The sequence below is a fragment of the Chenopodium quinoa genome, unplaced genomic scaffold, assembly GCF_001683475.1.
Source record: "Chenopodium quinoa cultivar QQ74 unplaced genomic scaffold, ASM168347v1, whole genome shotgun sequence".
Taxonomy (NCBI): Eukaryota; Viridiplantae; Streptophyta; class Magnoliopsida; order Caryophyllales; family Amaranthaceae; genus Chenopodium; species Chenopodium quinoa.
The window spans coordinates 74,770-94,026 of NW_018744297.1; positions in this window are offsets into that span (position 1 = coordinate 74,770).

A 19,257-nucleotide genomic window follows, 5' to 3' on the forward strand; every position below is an offset into this window, starting at 1 on the left:
TAATTCCCTTTACTAAGGGATTGGTGATAGCATGTGGTGAATCTTGAATGTATTAGGCTAGACAAATGTTGGTTATATGTGATTAAATATACCTTGTAACCATGTTTTACTAATTACTCCATGTGAATGGCCAATCATGTGTTGTAATTGGGTGGATTGAACTAAGTTATGACGATAGTGTAACTTAGGGATATCCATTAGGTGATCGATTCTATGCAAAAACCTTAACTTTCACAGCTTATGACGATAGTATGAGCATGTGTTAAGTTGGGAAAGCCTTTGACCCCGATAGGTGGTTAGATGGTATTGTTGGTATTGCCTTATATGAGATATTTGGTTTGCATGTAAACTCATTTCCATTGCCTAACTTTATTGAAGATCATTGTCATGTTTGACCCTCTCCCTTGGTGTTAGTTTAACTTAATATTAATCTCATTTTGTTTATTGTTCTATCCATCCTATCTCTTTGACCTAGCTTAATTGGTGGTGGTGTTGATAGTGTTTATGTCGTCTCCGTGGTTCGACCCTCTACTTACCACTAAACTTGTTTAGTGTAGGTGTAGGTTTATAAATATTGTTTGGTTGAGGGTAGTTAGTCCAACGACCTAATTATCCTTCACCAAAATGGCGCCGTTGCCGGGGACGGCTTCCATTATTGTTGTATTACCTTATTGAGTCTAGGTCTTTGCGAATATTTTCAATTTGACAGGCGGTATTTTAGGTCGTTACTAAGACACCTCTATCAAATGATATTTGTAGTCCTAAACATGCAACTGAAAGAGTATAGAGGCAAGTCAAGGGTCGAACACAGGGAAACGATTAAGCACCGCTATTTATCTCCTAATGTTAATCTAATTCGATCAAGAAGTATGGTGGGTAAAGTAATGGCTAAGAGGGATAGAATAACAATTAAAACAAGCACTAGGGGGAAGGATCAAACATGCTATGAATTCAACGAAGGTAGGCATCGGAAAATAGGTTTACATGCAAACCAAATATCTCATACAAGGCAATACCAACAATACCATCTAACCACCTATCGGGATTAAGAGCTTTCCTAGCTAGCATACACTCACACTATCGTCGTAAGGTATACAAGCTAAGGTCATGCAATAATCAATCACCTAATGACTATTCCTAAGTCGCACTATCGTCACGATTTAGTTTACGTCATTCAACCACAACATGCGTATGGCCATAAACATGGAGTGGCTAATAAGTATAAGCACAAGGAAGATTTAATCACAAATATTCCAAATTAACCTAGCCTAGCATACATCAAACTCAAAGCATATCTTCACCAAACCCCTAGCAACAAGAAACTACTCACTAGTCATAACTACAACTACAATCATACTAAGCAACATTATAACCAATGAAATAGTAAGAGAGACAAAGTTTTTATCAACTAAACTAACAAAGGTAGAAACTTTAATCATAAAAACAAGAGAAAAGAGAGAAATATATCAAAACCTTCATTGAAATCCAAATAAAGAGCCATACATCATTCAATCTCCAAGCTTGACCATCCATCAATGTTGCAAAACTACTTCTTCAAAAACTAAGAGTAAAACTAATGTTGATAGACAATGAAAATTACACTAAAAACTATCAAGATTGTTCAATACAAAAGTGGCTAAAACAAAACCTTAGAAAAATTCCTTCCAAAAACTCCCCTCTAAAGTTCTATGCTGAAAAATAAATAAATCTCCCTATCATCCAATGTTGTCCCCCCTTTAGCCGTTTTTGCCTCCCCCTTTTAACTTGGGCTGAAATCGGGATTTGAATCAGCAGCAGACAGGCGCGCCCGCGCCCAACAATGGCGCGACCGCGCGTTAAATGATGGCGCGGCCGCTCCTCGAAATGCGCGCCCGCTCCAAAGTGGGTATTTAATGGTTGGTCCATCTCATCAACGCGCCCGCGCTCAAGGGATGCGCGCCCGCGCTTGCAGGTGGCGCGCCCGCTCCTCTGGTGGCGCGCCCGCGCCATTTGTCTGGTCTGGATTTCTTCCCGTTTAGCCCTTGTTCCTTCCATCTCCGAATCAACGGCATACACCTGCAATCATGGAACAGGAAGGCAAGGCGTAATACAACGAAAGGGGAGGGGAGTATAAACTACCTAAACCACATGAATACACATTACGCGCCACAAAGGTAGAATACTCGAAATGGGCGGATCATAGCAAAAACATATTGAAATGGACCGAATTATTACTAAAACTACTAGAAAAGACTATCCTAAGAGCGACATAAATGTCACTCATCAAATTCCCCCAAGCTAAACCTTTGCTCGTCCTCGAGCAAAGCTAAAGGCAAAGAAGATTGAGAAACGATTATCCAAACACAAGCATAGATGGATGGCAATCTTTCTAAGCACTAAGAGTAAGCACGTTTTTGGATGCCAATGGTTGATTGAAAGATAAGTTATGCTAAGCATAGAGAACTCTAACATGCTCCACTCCACCCGCATTCCATACATTCTTACCGCGTTCCCTCATCTGGATTCAAATCCACCCTTCAAGGTAGCATCTCATGACTCCACGAAGGAGCCGGAACAAATGAAACAAGGGTGACCCGACATCTTACCAAGTCATGCTCTCTCCATATGCTTGAAATCTAGCTCCCTCCACCGACTAGTGACTCAACCAATCCAAGTCGAAAGGACTTTAAAAGGGGGTTGTAATGTAGGCTAGGAGGTAAAGGTGAGAAAAAAAAAAAAAACATGAAAATTTGGTGGTAAATCCTAATTGTGAAGCAAAGAATGGCGCCAATTCTCGAAAACAACGTAGAATATCACCAATTTCCAAACAAAAATACGTCTCCCCCAAGCTTTTTCAACTCAATCTCGCAAAACTATAAATGAAATGCGTAGAATCTCTCCCCCAAGCTTGAATTGAGCATTGTCCTCAATGCGCAAATTAGGGAGGACACTACATCAAAATCTGTTTGCAAATTGGCAAAATTTTCCGATGCCTACCTTCGTTGAATTCATAGCATGTTTGATCCTTCCCCCTAGTGCTTGTTTTAATTGTTATTCTATCCCTCTTAGCCATTACTTTACCCACCATACTTCTTGATCGAATTAGATTAACATTAGGAGATAAATAGCGGTGCTTAATCGTTTCCCTGTGTTCGACCCTTGACTTGCCTCTATACTCTTTCAGTTGCATGTTTAGGACTACAAATATCATTTGATAGAGGTGTCTTAGTAACGACCTAAAATACCGCCTGTCAAATTGGCGCCGTTGCCGGGGACGGCTTCCATTATTGTTGTATTACCTTATTGAGTCTAGGTCTTTGCGAATATTTTCTTTTCTTTTTGTTTATTTTTTGTTTTAAAAAAAAAAAAGAAAAAAAAAAAGGAAATTCCAAAAATATTTGAGCTTTCTTATTTGGTTGCTATTTGTTTTGCCTCATTGAGTCATGGATCAATTTGTCCAAAATGAAATGTCATGTCCTTCTTTGCCTCAATTTGAATATGAGCCTTTTTGGGTATAATTTAATAGGTTTGAAGACTTCTCTAATTACCTTGGTTGTACTTTATGGGAGTCTTGTGAGATAATTTATTGGGGTTTGAATGAGTACACTAGGGGGGTGGTTGAAAACATATTTAATGGTGAATTTCGAGCCACATCTTCGGATGAGGCTTGGGATTTCTATTTGTGGTTTGCTCGGGATAGCAATGAGCAAGATAATTATGATAATTGTCGTGATTTTTCTAACTCTTGCATAAACTCTAATGATGATTCTTATGTTCCCCATGATGATCCCTTGATGCATGATGGCAACCCTTCCCTTTTGTATGCTAATTGTAATGAGATGCATCCCAATGTTGATAATGTTCATGATATTTTTCAATGTTCATCAATTATGTGCATGAATTCCAATGATGCTTCACACACCCCAAATTCTCAAATGCATAATTCTTCATCTTCCTTTCCTTTTTCATACACGATTCCTAATGAGTTCCCCTATGTGTCTAATGAGCCTTTTTGTGAGGGTAATTCAGTGGGGAGATCGAAGGAAGAAGAGTGTATGGAGATGCTTAAGGAGTTTATGAGAAAACAAGATGAAGAGAGGAATGAAAGGGAAGCTTGGATTAAAATGATGGAAAGTAAAATTTCCCAACTAGCCTCATCCCAAGAGGATGCCCTTCCTTCTTCTCCCTCCTCCCATTTGAGTGAGCCTAAGGGTAATCAAGAGAGTGAGACAACTCATTTGGAATTTGAGAATGTGATTGAGGATGATGATTTTGAAAGTGATGGAGGGAGTATGGATGGTGAGATTTTTCATGACTTCGTGAATACCAACCCCTCCACCCAATTTGAGCCTCAAAACTCTTCGCAACCCATTGACGATACAAAATTGATGCAATTAAACATTGATTTGAGGTTGCTTAGAGAAAAGTTTGGTTTAGGTGATGATGAGATACCAATGTTCATTCATGGTGACTTGGGGAATGTTAAAAATGATGATCATGCTCTTGTTGAGAGTGAAATATCCCAATTGGTGATTGAGAATACATCGAAAATCTTTGAGGGTATTGAAGATGAGTTAGAAGAGAAAGCTTGTGATTCAATGCTAGGTGGTGTAATTGAGGTGGTGAGTGCGATCCCAATTCAAACCCCTTCAACTTACATCCCTTTTTCAAGGAAGTTTAGCAATATTCCTTCTTTTCCCATCTCACTACTATATTTTCTTAAAAATAAACCAATTGAGGACCCCCTTGCCTCTCTATACCACCATGACCTTACTTTTGATTTCAATGATGAGCTTTCACCTTCCAAAATGCAACTAAATGAGTTTGTTCCCTCTTTTTCTTTTTCTTATTTTAATTTTTCTTTTGATTTTTCTTTTGATTCTTTTGATTTTTCTTTTCCCCCTCCCCTCAAGCGTAGAGTTTCTTTCAACTTTGTGCTTGCTTGTCATATGAGCATCGTATATGCTCTATTTCTTGAAATGTTTTCCGATGCGTATGACAAGCTTTTGCGTTCTTTGTCCGGTTATTTACTAATAAGGTCAATCTTGGACCTTAAACAAGACTTTCTCGGGAAGTAACCCGTGTTTATATTGCTTTTACTTTTCTTTTATATCTTTTAATTTTGTTTTCCTCTTGTTTATCTTTGTATATAGGTACTTGATGTCTATACTTTTGCGCATGACCTTGGACCGAGAACCATAAGAAGTAGCAAACCAAGGAATATTTGTAAATGGAAGTTGAAGCATAAAAGAAGAGCAATTTAATGGAAATGAGGAAAATGACTTAATTTGCGGGTTTCTACACCCACCTAACATTTTGGTTCACTCTTTCCATCTCCTCTCTTTTGTTGCTTTACCCTTTTATTGTCATATGGTTTGAAAGATAAATGTTTGTGGTTTTGTTGTTTCCTTCTTCCCTTTCTTGGTCTCTTGATTGCTTGATTTACCCCCCATACATACCAAGGTTTATTTTTGACTTTGGTTATTCTATATTTGGATGGCCATGAGTGCCTTATTGACTTGACTTTTGGTATGCATGGCTTTGTCGTTGATCATGCTCTCTTCTAGCGCAATTTGTATATACATTCTCAAGTTGTTCTCGTTTTGTGAATATTTGTTTGTATAGCGTCTTTTCCTTTGAAAACAAGGCAAGTTTGCATATGTGTTTTGATCCGTTCTTGTTTTGGTCTTACTACTTTGAACTTGTGTCCTTGAATGTTTTCCTTCCTAATTGGTAATGGTATGCACGGTTTGAGAGTGTTTTGGGTTGAGTTAAACATATTTTAATGCTAAGGTAGCGGTTTTAAGAACTTTGGGATACTTGTAGCCTTAATCCATGGTTGTGGTAAGACGGTGTCGCTCTCCATGGTGGATATGAACCCTTAGGTTGGTAATTGCTATACAAATCCCGTGTGAGGTTTATTTGTTCTAGCCTTCATCAACTTTGTTGAGTGGCGTATTTGGATCCTTGGTTATGCATTTTTCAATCCAGAGTTTGACTTCTATCTACCCGAGATCATGACCGAACCCTTTAAGGGAGGACATAGGCATTTTTCATTTTCTTATCCTTCTTTTTGTTTTGTTACAAAATTGGTTTTCTTTTAAATTTGCCCCTCTTGCTAACCCGTTGAGCCTATTTCCCTTTCTTGATTTTGAGCCACGTTACAAACCGAATGACCTTTTGTTCCCCTAAACCTTTTGTTTATGTGAAGCATGTTGGTTTGAGAATTGTTTTGTGTTGATTTTGAACGCAAATGAGAAAGTTGTAGTTCTTTGGTCAAGCAAGTGAGTAAACTGTGTTTCTATTCAGTGAAATAAGAGCAAATGCTTATGAAAAGCCGTCCTTACTCAAATAAGGTAAGGACCAAAAAAAAAAAAAAAAAAAAAAAAAAAAAAAAAAAAAACTTCATATCCCTCGTGTTTGAGCATTGAGGACAATGCTCCGTTCAAGTGTGGGGGAGTCCTGTTTCTTAGTCTTGTTAGTGTGTGTTTATTGAATAAGTGTGGGGGAATACCACCAAATTTTTAAATTTTTCAAAATTTTTCCCACCTTACACCCCAAGCATACCCTTACAACCAATAAAAGACCTTTAGACCCTATAGAGTTTAGTCTTTATCGATGGAGGAAGATAGTTGTCAAGCTTATAGAGAGAGAGTGCATAGCCAAGACGTCGGGATAACCTTCTCATCGTTTTCATTTCTTTATCTTTTTTTTGGTTCCTTCGAGGAACCATGAGAAGCCCACCTAATGCTTGACTTGAAGCTAGTGGAGAGAATGCGGCTAGCTAGTTTGGGATGAAAGGTGAATTGTACGGCTCTTAGTTCTCTATGCTTAGCTTAGTCTATGTTTCTTTCAACCCTAAACATCTTGGAATGTGCATACCCTTACTTGTTTAGAAAGTTGTGCATTCATTGGTGCTTGTTTCGTTCCAAAAAGTCCACCAAGAACGTCTTGTTTTTGTGTTTATTTTATTTGTCCATGCATTTCCTTGTTTGTGTTGCTTTATGTGTAGAGTTATGGGTTAAACTCTTTGGAAACCCTTACGAGAGCACACTCGTCCTCATAGGCGACTTTGAGGTTTAAATGGCTTGTTGTTTACGCTAAAAACAACCGTGATTCCTACGGAAGTGAGTTAGTGTATATTCTTTTTCACCCCTCTCCTTTTAGTGTTATTAGATCCTTTTTCTTTCTTTTTGTTTCTGCTTTTGTTCTTGCTTGAGGACAAGCAAGAGGCAAGTGTGGGGGAATTTGATAAGTGGCATTTATGCCACTATTTAGATCCTCTAATCGCGGTATTTTTCTACGTTTGTCCCTTGTTTGTACCCCCTTTTGCTCCGTTTCTCTCTTTATTATGTTTGTGTGCTTTTCCTCGTGTTTTGTAGGCTTTTGGAGTTGATTTTGAGAGAATGAAGAGCTTGGAGAATTGGAGTTCATTTGAAGAGCTACAAAGGAAGTTAAGGAGCAAGCAAGCAAGGCCATGCGAACAGCGCGGGTCGCGCTTTCAGAATGGCGCGGGCGCGCCAAACCCAGCGCGGGCGTGCCTAACATTGGGGTCGAAAATATTGGAGGCAGAATGTAGGCGCGATTTGGGCGCGGCTTAGGCGCGGGCGCTCCTATCATAGGCGCGGGCGCGCCTAAGTTAGGCGCGGGCGCTCAAGGGCCTGAACTCCAAAACTAACCTTTGTTCACTCTTTTAGCCATAACTTTTGATTTACACATCGGATTGCGGTGATTCAAATTGCGTTGGAAACTAGACTTGAAGAGCTTTCCAACGATAGGTTGCACGCTACAAGAAGCCTCCTAGAACAGAAGTTATGGATATTTTAATTTGAATGTCGCTGCCAGGCCGAAACCCAGATTGGCGCGGGCGCGCCATTCTACTGCGGTTCTATTTTTAGCCCGATTCTCTCCTATTTTTAAAAGAGTTTTGGATTGTGGGTTTCTTTGGGGGTTTTATCTCTCCTCTTTGAGGGGTTAAACCCTAACATCTCTCCATTAATCTTCACATAAATTAGGCTTAGATTTAGTTTTAATCTTTGTTTTTATACTTTGTAATGTAGATTAAGAGTAATTTAGGGAATTTTAGAGAGAGAAAGTGAAGAGCTTCAATGGTGGATTGAAGAAGATGAAGATGCAAAGTGACATTGTTTTGGATTCCTTTTCAATACTTCAATGAGCATTCTAAACTCTATCTCATTTATTGTTCTTTCTTAATTTCTTGCTTGATTAGAGTAGTTGTTTAGTTTAATTGCTTCTCTTTGTTCTTCTTGTTGGGTTTTTGTGTTAGTTGTTCATGATTAGTGAGTAATTCCCTTTACTAAGGGATTGGTGATAGCATGTGGTGAATCTTGAATGTATTAGGCTAGACAAATGTTGGTTATATGTGATTAAATATACCTTGTAACCATGTTTTACTAATTACTCCATGTGAATGGCCAATCATGTGTTGTAATTGGGTGGATTGAACTAAGTTATGACGATAGTGTAACTTAGGGATATCCATTAGGTGATCTATTCTATGCAAAAACCTTAACTTTCACAGCTTATGACGATAGTATGAGCATGTGTTAAGTTGGGAAAGCCTTTGACCCCGATAGGTGGTTAGATGGTATTGTTGGTATTGCCTTATATGAGATATTTGGTTTGCATGTAAACTCATTTCCATTGCCTAACTTTATTGAAGATCATTGTCATGTTTGACCCTCTCCCTTGGTGTTAGTTTAACTTAATATTAATCTCATTTTGTTTATTGTTCTATCCATCCTATCTCTTTGACCTAGCTTAATTGGTGGTGGTGTTGATAGTGTTTATGTCGTCTCCGTGGTTCGACCCTCTACTTACCACTAAACTTGTTTAGTGTAGGTGTAGGTTTATAAATATTGTTTGGTTGAGGGTAGTTAGTCCAACGACCTAATTATCCTTCACCATTGCTGTATTTACTTACATATGATTTTGTTTTTGTTATATTTCTCCAATTTTATTGGTTTTTTTTTTGTTTTTTGTTTTTTTTTTCTCATTGAAAACTGTAAAATAAAGTGACATGTTGCAATATAATACCAAAATAAAGCACTTCAAATTATTTCAAAGTAAATAACCAAATACAACTCAGTTCATTTATTTCAAACCAACATCTTAAAAGACTACTATTTCAAAACAATAATCAATAACACCAAATACATCACCACAACTAATTTCACAACTAAATACACAAAATTAGCAAAATCATCCACACTGTGCATTAACTCTGGTAATTTTGCTCGTAATACTAACAGGCTAAAGTCGTATCACCTAATCAAAAGTAATTCCTAAATCCTCTAACTAATGCAGATATGGAAGTAGGGTCAAATCCACAGGGAAACAAGTCCTTTTTATTTCTAATTAATTAAAGCAATCTAAATTGTAATGTAACCAATATTTTATAATCAAGGGAAACTAAACTACGGAGATTAAGAGTAAAGAGAAAATAATGAATACAGGCCTAGAGCATAGGTTCACCAATAAATAATATTCCAGGATAAAACATAATAATCAATCATCAATGCATAAATTAATCAAATCATAAAGGGCTTTCGCTACGTATTACAATCACATAATTAATCTACCGGTATTAAATCTCATCTCTCGAATCTCGAATCTCGACATAACCATTTATAAATTAACCTGCCTATTGAAACTAGACCTAAACATCAATTCTCATATCTCCAATCTCGAATCTTGAATCAATATTGTCAAACTCATGCATAAAAGATCTGCGCAAATCTAGTCACAGAGCATTAAATCAATCAATAGGAAATTAATCAGGCATTGACAATTAACAACAATAATTTACCCCTTCATATTATTTATGGATCCCCATAAACCCTAGAAAGAAATCTACACACGCATAATTAAATCTAAACTAATCAAAGCAATAAAAGAAGACATGATAGAATAAAGAAATAAAATTGCTGAAATTAATAAAGAAGAAATCGTTACCGAAAACAACGGAACTACAAAGTTGAGTTAAGAACAAGAGTAAAAGTTGAGAGAAGTCTAGAGAGAGAAAATACTTTAAGTGGAGAGAAAAAGTCTAAGAAAAGAGATAAGTGAAAATAATAATCCTCAAACGTACTTAAACAAAACTCTAAACAACTCCTAATTAGAAACTAACTGCTCGTCTAAGGAGCAGCTCCAGAAACACGCGCCCGATCGGGCTAAAGGTCGCTCGATCGGGCGGGCCTTTTTCTCTGCGTACCCTGCTAAACTGCTGCGCCCGATCAAGCACATGCTTGCTCGATTGGGTCCTTGCTTCACCTCGAGGCTTGAAACTTCCATTAGGCTTATTTCTTCGGCCTAATCCGGATATCCACTTAGGTTCTTGATCACTCGGTCCAAATATCTCGGTATCCCGATTACCGAGCCCTAAATCACCGGCTTAATAACTCTAACTGGCCTTGGGCTTCAAAGATGGTCGTGCTCCTCCAATTTCCGTAGTTGATCCATGAAAACCCGGGAAAATGCTCCAAAAGTGCAATTTCCTACAAAACTCAACTAAAATTACGAAAACACTAGAAAACACCAATTAGTAATAAAAGTGGCTCGAAAGAGCCAAAAACACTACTAATTATGACCAAGGGAAGGGGGTAAAACACTATATAAAATAGACATATCAAATACTTGAACAACAACTGATTCTAGCATGGATCCTTGTCTCCCTCCTATGTCCCTTGAAATTTGGTCTTCGCTTACCCACATAAAGAATTCACATAGCCTACACTTATAATATGGCCTTCTGCAGTTGAGTTTGAAAACCTAATATCCGCAGCTCTTGGTATTTCACAATTGCAATTCATGTCTCTAAACCAAGCAGCCCCACCATTCATGTTGCTTGAAGATGAACCCCTTTCAAAAGAGCCATTGAAGTTTAATCCTGAAAAGAACTGTAAAAGAGAAAGAAATGGAAATCAAAAATTAGAAATGAAAAGAAAAAGAGGGGAAAAGGTTATATAGGAATGAGGGAAATTAAATAAACAAAAAAAGGTGGAAAATCTTTTGGGATTTTTGGAGGGAGATTAAATTATGGCCGCTGGGGGCATTTAAGTATTTTCACCTTCCAACCCCCTTAAACCTGTCAAATTCGAAGCACTTACCGTTTATTTAACGTTATGGTCACTGTAGCTATTAAGGCAAAATTATAGGGTACCGCTAATAATGAATGTTTAATGATGTGTATCAATGATAAAAGTCATAACGTGGAAGGTAACATTGATAATTTCCCTTTCATTTTTCTTCAAAATCAACAAAAAAATCAATTCTGTTTTTTCCTTCAAAATCAAAGTTCATCTGCGAGTCATTCTTCATTTCTTTACTTCTTTTACAATTTTTGTGTGTTGATCAGTAATGGCTCTGAGTTTATGTGTACGACGATCACGGGAAGATGAGTATAAATTTGTGGAGAGAAATTCAATAGGGCACTACGCAAGGTACGACAGTATGATTGAACATCGGTTTATATTAAGAGAAGATTATAAGGGATTTAATAGGGTTAATGGCAGAGAAATTGTTTGGACTAAGTTTGTGTTAAAATAAGGAGTTAATAATTTTGATCATTTGTGTGCAGAAGTTAATTTGTTGCAGAATTTAGACCTTGAAAATATAGTGAAATCCTACCATTATATTAACCATTCTAACGATGGCAATGTATATGTTAACATAATTACTCAAATTTTTTCGGCGAATTTGAGAGATTACACCAGGAGACATGATATCTTAGCTGTATAGCAATCAAGAACTGGTGTAGACAGATTCTGCAAGGCTAGATTATCTTCATAATCGTACTGCACCGATGATTCATGGTAATCTTAAATGCAAAAACATCTTTGCTTTCAGAAGATCGGGCAGACTTAAAGTTGGTGTTAGTGTTGATGACACGATGATTCTTGAACCGGGGAGTACTATAGAGGGTGATGTTGATGCTGATGATGAAGCAGCAGTGCGCGCTGATCAAGTATACTGTTTTGGGAGGTGAGTATAACAGATGGTGACTAAGGGAGATAAACTCAGTACGTGTAAAATCGATAAAACTGTTGATTTTCTAGGCTAATACAGAGAACCAGAGCTGCAGAGGTTCATTCTTTTGTGTATGAAATGTCTATCTCCTAAATTTGTCAGACCTACTATAACTAAACTCTTGCATAACCCGTTTCTTGATCCGAGTACACCGGCTTCAGGCATGTCAACAGTGGGATGTAATACTAATAATATGATATGAGATTCTCTGTGAATAATATACCGCTTCTTGGCATGAGTGATGGGGAGCCTAGATCAGCACTGTCGTCTGGTACGGAAATAGTGAAGGAAGTTGACATTTTTTTTATAAGAAAAATACAAAATTTAGGTAAGTCTTCTCTCAAGACTGTACCCTAACTTATCTAAAGAAATAAAATAAGAAAACTTAGCATTTACATTAGGGTCAATGTTTACATAGCCTGTAATTTGATGGTCTATAGCTGCAACATAATCTGCTGCACGATTAGCTTCTCGATACACATGGCAAGAAGAAACAACCTCAAAGTGAGCCAAAAACTTCTTGATGTCATTCATTAGCAATTGAATTTTCCAAGGATAACGTGTTTATCCTGCAAAATATTTATAATTAAAAGGTTATCACCTTCAATAAAAAAGTTGTCGTATATTATGTTCAACATCTAAGAGAAGACTGTTACGGAGAGCTGTAGCTTCTGCAATAATAGGAGTCGAGTTACCAAGATTATAAGCACGACTAACTACATTATTTCCTGTATAATCTCTAATATAATAACAATTCCGGCTGACCTAAAGTTATTAAGAACAGAACCATCAAAATTAATTTTGAAAACACCAGGGCACGGGGGACTAAGCTTCTTGGATGGTGTTATGGTAAAGAGGAGAATAAATCTTGAGAGCAATGGCATTAAAAGAATCAAGATGAGAACGAATATTCAATTCTGTAAATATTTTGAAAGCTCTAGAATAAATACTCATATAATAGTAGAGGAAGTTGACATGGATCATTGGAAACTTATATATATTTCACGGAACAATGAAGGGGGGTAAATATGAAAGGATATCCATGACCTGCAGTTATATTCATGTTTCAAAGATGAAGTTCAAGTTCTAACTCAGATATGATAATGTTCTGCTAGTTATTAAGCAAAAATTGGAACCAAATATTGGCTGGCTGACAGAATACGAAATCACATTGATTTCAGGGGATACTTATGGTGATTCTCGACGATAGACCCCTAAGACATCGAATGAGCAGAATCAAGCAATTACTCCCTCGAGCAGAAGCCTACCCAACCAAGATGTGGAGATGCAGGAGACAAACAGCAAGATATTGCTTTGAAAAGCTGTCATTTGCTTTAAGCTCAATTGGATTCTTAAGTACAAAAAATTAGGCTTTCTTGTTGTCATAGTACAAAAAAGAGTTTGATTTGGAGGATTAATGAACATTGTGTAGTTTTTTTTTTCTTTCTGTATAAGCATCTTCTGTAACGTGTCTAGCTTTGCTTTTCAACTCTTTTATCCAAATCTCCTGAGTAAAAGCCGTTAACTAGTCATAAGCATGACCACCTCTTATTTCGTACCATTTACACAGGTCCTGTGTCCTATAATGTGTCCTGTGCCCTCCTCCAATTCCCATATGTTCTAGCCCTTTCTGTATTTTGACAAAGTATTGGAAATTACAATTCAACTCCGATCCCTCTTAATGCGTCCAGTGTTTTGCTGCAATTCTTATGAAGAGCTTGCAATCGAGACACTTCCAACATGTGTTGGGTTACATAGAAGGGTGGTGAATGTAGTACAGTATTGAAACGCCAGAGAAGAGAACAAATAAAGTACAAACCTATTTGAAATCAGTTAAGTGCTAATATGCAAATGAGGTTTAATTTGACAAGTAGTGAAGCTAGATGATGTTATTATAGGTCCATGCTTCTTGAATTGAGGCTAGGCCTCCAACTGATGTGGCATTGCGCTGCTGCATTCTTACCAAGAAGCAAAGGAGTGCTGCTGCCTATGAGACAGGAATATGCTGCCCGCCTAATGAAACCGGCTTAAAGATCAATCTTAAGTAAAGCACTCGCGGTCAGTAGAGATTGCAGAAGCAAAAGCCATCTCTTGGTCTGAAATTGGCAGCCCAGAACATTGAAATTGAATGTGGTGGAGACAATTTAACCATCATCAATTAAGTTTAAGGCTGGTGTTTCTCATTTTCTCAAGGCTCTTAGCCTCTTACTAATATAGTGTATAGGAGTTAATATTTGTATTATCATTTGTGTAGCTACCTTGTTTGATTCTTATTTTAAATTTTTAATGCATGAGCTTTTGTGAAGCCATTGAAGTGGAACGGATTAATATGGCACACCTGACCTTCAATCGTTAGACTACACGACTATTAGAAACAGGAGATAGAAACCCACAAATTAGAGCGCAAAGCAAGGCTCCATCCTAAAATCATTTGGTAATTGGAGAAGTAGCCTAGAATTATTGTAAACTGAATGTTTTTTTCTATCTTTTTTAATGTGAAACAAACAATACTGACACTTGTACTTAACATTAGGCCATGTTTTATTCACCTTATTTCCACTTAAGTTGTGATAAGGTTAATCAGGGCTACCGAGAAGAGTCAGAACAAATTAATGCAAGACATAAATCTGCTCATCATTCTCTCTGTTTTAGCTCCAAGGACTTTTTATTAATATCTCTGATTGTAGCCGTTATTTCTATTTGCTTGTAATGATCATGTAATGCTGATTGGCTATTTGCTTCACCAACTTATTTGTCCTGTAGTTGCTATATATTCAGCTGTACTGAGTCCTTGGAATAATAATGAGAATGACCTAAAATTCTTCCTGCCTCTTTTCTTCTCTGCTAATCATTCTTGCATTGCAAAGTTCTGAGCTTTATCTCCTTGCACTCATCGATCTGACTCACTTTTCATGGTATCAGAGCTGGAGGTGCAATATCGAGATTGTTTGCCTCAGTTTTCTTGTTCTTGCTGTAATACTGGTCATTGATAATCTCATTTGATAAATAAAAATACATCCTTTATTATATTTTTTAAATCCCTTTATTCATCTTATTCTTGAGCATAAAGTTCCCACCTTTGTTAGACCATCATGGCAGCTGATACTTCAAGTCCTTTGTATCTGCATCCAAATGATGGATCTTACTCCATTTCTATTGACAAGCTGACAGGAGCAGCCGATTACAGGGCTTGGAGAAGGTCAATGGAAATTGCTCTATCATCGAAGAAGAAATTGGGATTTGTTACAGGCACCGTTTTGAGGTCTGCATATGCTACTGATGCTGCTAAATCAGAACAATGGGACACCTGCAACTCTATGGTAATCTCCTGGATTCATTCTTGCTTGTCTGACACGATAAAAAAATCTGTTTTGTATGTTGGGACTGCTAGAGAAACATGGGTTCAATTAGAAAAACGTTTTTCTATGGCTAATGGCTCTAGGAATTATAAACTTAACAGAGATATTTATAACCTCAAGCAAAATCATGAATCTGTGAATGTGTATTACACATCCCTAACAAGTTTGTGGGAAGAGTTGGATGCTATGAACATCTTGCCTACTGTATCTGAGAACTCAACGGATGTGAGAAATTTATTGAATGCTATTTCAAAATATCAATAAGAAAGTAGACTGTTTCATTTTTTAAATGGCCTAGATGATGATTACAGTGCTATGAGAAGTCAAATTTTAATGTTGACACCCCTTCCCGCTGTTGAGTCTGCCTGCTCAATGTTGCAACAAGAAGAAAGCCAGAGAGAAATTCTTGAATTTGCTGGTGTTGAATCTGGAAGTTCTGCCATGTATAGCAGACAACAGGCAACACAGTCCACTCAAGGTCATGAAAGATCCTTGATCTGTGGAGCTTGTGGTGGTAAAGGTCACTCTCAGAAAAGGTGTTGGACTGTCATTGGGTATCCAAAATGGCACCATAAGTACAAGACTAATCCTGCTTCCAGTTCAGCTAAAAATGCTGAAAAAAACCCAAGAACAAAAATGGTCTGGAATGAAATCTTCTCCCAAAATTGCAGCAGCTGCTCATACAAGTGCTGGTAACAGTATTACTTTGACTCAGGAGCAGTTTGCAAAGCTACTCAGTCACTACTTAGCTGCTAATGCTGTATTTTAGCAAAAGGGAGAGAAAATAGATGAAGAGCTGGAAAGCTTCTCTAGAATGGTATCCTGTCTTTCTGCTGTTGTTGTGTGTGAAGATTGGATAATTGACTCCGGGGCATCAGATCACATGACTTCATCAGTGAAAAATCTGTCAACACCACAGACTGTTCATGCTCAGTTGAAGATAAATTTTCCAACAGGAGACACATCTCTTATTTCACATGTAGGCTCTGCTGAACTTGCCAATTCCTTGGTATTGAAAAATGTACTTTGTGTGCCAAACTTCAAACATAATATGTTGTCTGTGAACAAGCTGGTGAAAGATTCTCAGTGTGAAGTGGTTTTCTATGGTACTCATTGTGTAATTTAAGACATGAAATCAGGTAAAATCAAAGGCCTAGGAAAGATGAAGAATGGTCTGTATTATTTGATCAACAAACCCTTGGATCAGAACTTGAGTGCAACTCAACTGGTGGGTAACTCAGGCAGTGTTAATAGTGATGTCTGTAAACACACTTCATTTAGTGTGACATCAAAGAAGAGCAATGTTTCATTCACTGTTTGGCACAATAGACTGGGACATGCCTCAGTTGGTAAACTGAAACACATTGAATGTGTTAAGCAGGTCATATTAGAAAATGATTAAGTGTGCATAACCTGTCCAATGGCAAAATTCACAAAACAACCTTATAGATTGAGTGAATCTCATGCCAAAAAACCTTTTGAGCTTGTTGACATGGACATATGGGGTCCATATAAAGTGTGCACTAGAGGCAAATACACATACTTTCTGACCTTGGTTGATGATTTCTCCAGAATGACCTGGGTTTATCTGTTGCAGCACAAGTCTGAAGCTCTTACTCAATTTAAGGCTTTCAGCAACTATGCCAACACTCATTTTGATAAAAAAAATCAAAATTCTGAGATCAGATAATGCATTGGAATTTGAAGACAGTCATTGTCAAGATTTCTTTGCAAAGATGGGAATTGTGCATCAAACTTCCTGTGTAGATAGACCACAGCAAAATGCAAGGGTGGAAAGAAAACACAGGCATATTTTGGAAATTGCCAGAGCTATCAGATTTCAAGCTGGTCTGAACCTTTCTTTTTGGGGTGATTGTGTCATGACAGCTGTGCACATAATTAACAGACTTCCAACTGAAGTCCTGAAGAATAAAACTCCTTTTGAGATGTTGTTCAAGAAAATCCCTGAATACAGTCATATGAAAGTGTTTGGATGCCTTGCTTTTGCCTATACACACTCCATCAAAAAGGACAAATTTCAGGCCAGAGGTTTGCCCTGTATTTTCTTGGGCTATCCAGCTGCACAAAAAGGTTACAGGTTGATTGACCTGACCTCCAAAAAGACATTTGTCTCAAGAGATGTAATATTCCATGAAGAAATATTTCCTTATCAACTTCAGTCCTTTGATCATCTTATGCAACCCTTACTTGTTGTTCTTCCACAAAACACTGATCCAAACCTTCAGTCCTTCATTGACCTAGCTGATGATTGTTGTGATCAGGACAAAAATGATGAGAATGTTGCTGATCATGATGATGAAGCTGATACTAACCCAAACCAAAACACAGACCAAAACACTCACATTACATACACCACAACAAACCAGACACAACTCTAGACAAACTAGAGAACCAGCTTGGATGAAAGACTACATCAAACCAAACAACAAAAAAGACAGACAAATAGCAAATGTTACCCTACAAATAATTCATCCTGAGTTTCATTGTTTTCTTTCAACTATCTCAGAGACAAGTGATCCTGTGCACTATAAACATGATGTGAGAGAAATGCATTGGGTAGAGGCTATGAATCAAGAGCTTGCTCAATGTGAGAAAAATGGAACCTGGGAAGTCACATCCTTACCACCTGGCAAAAAGGTAATAGGATGTAAATGGATTTATAAAACCAAGTTCAAATCTGATGGTACATTGGAGAGACACAAGGCAAGGATAGTATTTCTGGGTTGCAGGCAACAATATGGAGTAGACTACAAAGAACCTTTTGCTCCAGTGGCAAAAATGACCACTGTAAGAGCTGTCCTTGTTATAGCTGCTATGTATGGTTGGCATACAACTCAGATGGATGTCACTAATGCCTTTCTTAATGGAGAGCTTCAAGAAGATGTGTACATGTCATTGCCTCAAGGGTATACTAGATTTGGCAGCAGAATTCAGAGCTCTTTAGATAATGATGTACCCTGCAAAAATAGTCAACTTGTCTGCAAACTGAAAAAATCCTTGTATGGACTAAAACAGGCACCCAGGCAATGGTTCTCAAAGCTATATGAAAAAATTCTCTCATTTGGTTTTTGTCAATCAAAAGCTGATTAAAGCTTGTTTACAAAAACTGTTGGATCAAAATTCACAGCAATTTTGGTTTATGTTGATGATTTGCTGATTACAGGAAACAACATAGAGGACATTGAAAAACTAAAGTCCTTCCTTGCATCTCAATTTCATATGAAAGATCTGGGAGCACTGAGATACTTTCTTGGTCTGGAAATAGATAGATTTGATAAAGGAATATTCATGTCTCAAAGAAAGTACACTGCTGATCTGTTGAAGGAATATGGTATGCAGGATGTAAAACCATTGAAGCTGCCTATGGATGCTCACTTGAAACTGAGTGCTGATAAAGGAACACCTATACTTGATCCAGCTCCTTATCAGCAGCTGCTTGGAAGGCTCATTTACCTCACTGTAACTAGACCAGATATATCTTTTACAGTTCAAATGTTGAGCCAATTCATGCATTCTCCAACCTCAACACATATGCAAGCTGCAAAACGTCTCTTAAGGTATCTTGCTGGTACAAGGAACCAAGGTATATTACTTGCCTCTTCCTTTGCAGCTCAGCTCACATCTTAATGTGACAGTGATTGGGCTAGTTGTCCAACCTCTAGAAGGTCAACTACTGGATACTGCATACTTCTTGGAGAGTCTCCAATTTCCTGGAAATCCAAGAAGCAGTCTGTAGTAGCCAAATCTTCAGCTGAGGCTGAATATAGAGCTATGGCTCTAACAGCTTGTGAGGTCACCTGGATAAAATCTCTGCTCAAAGATCTCACACTCAATCACCTGGCTCCTGTAC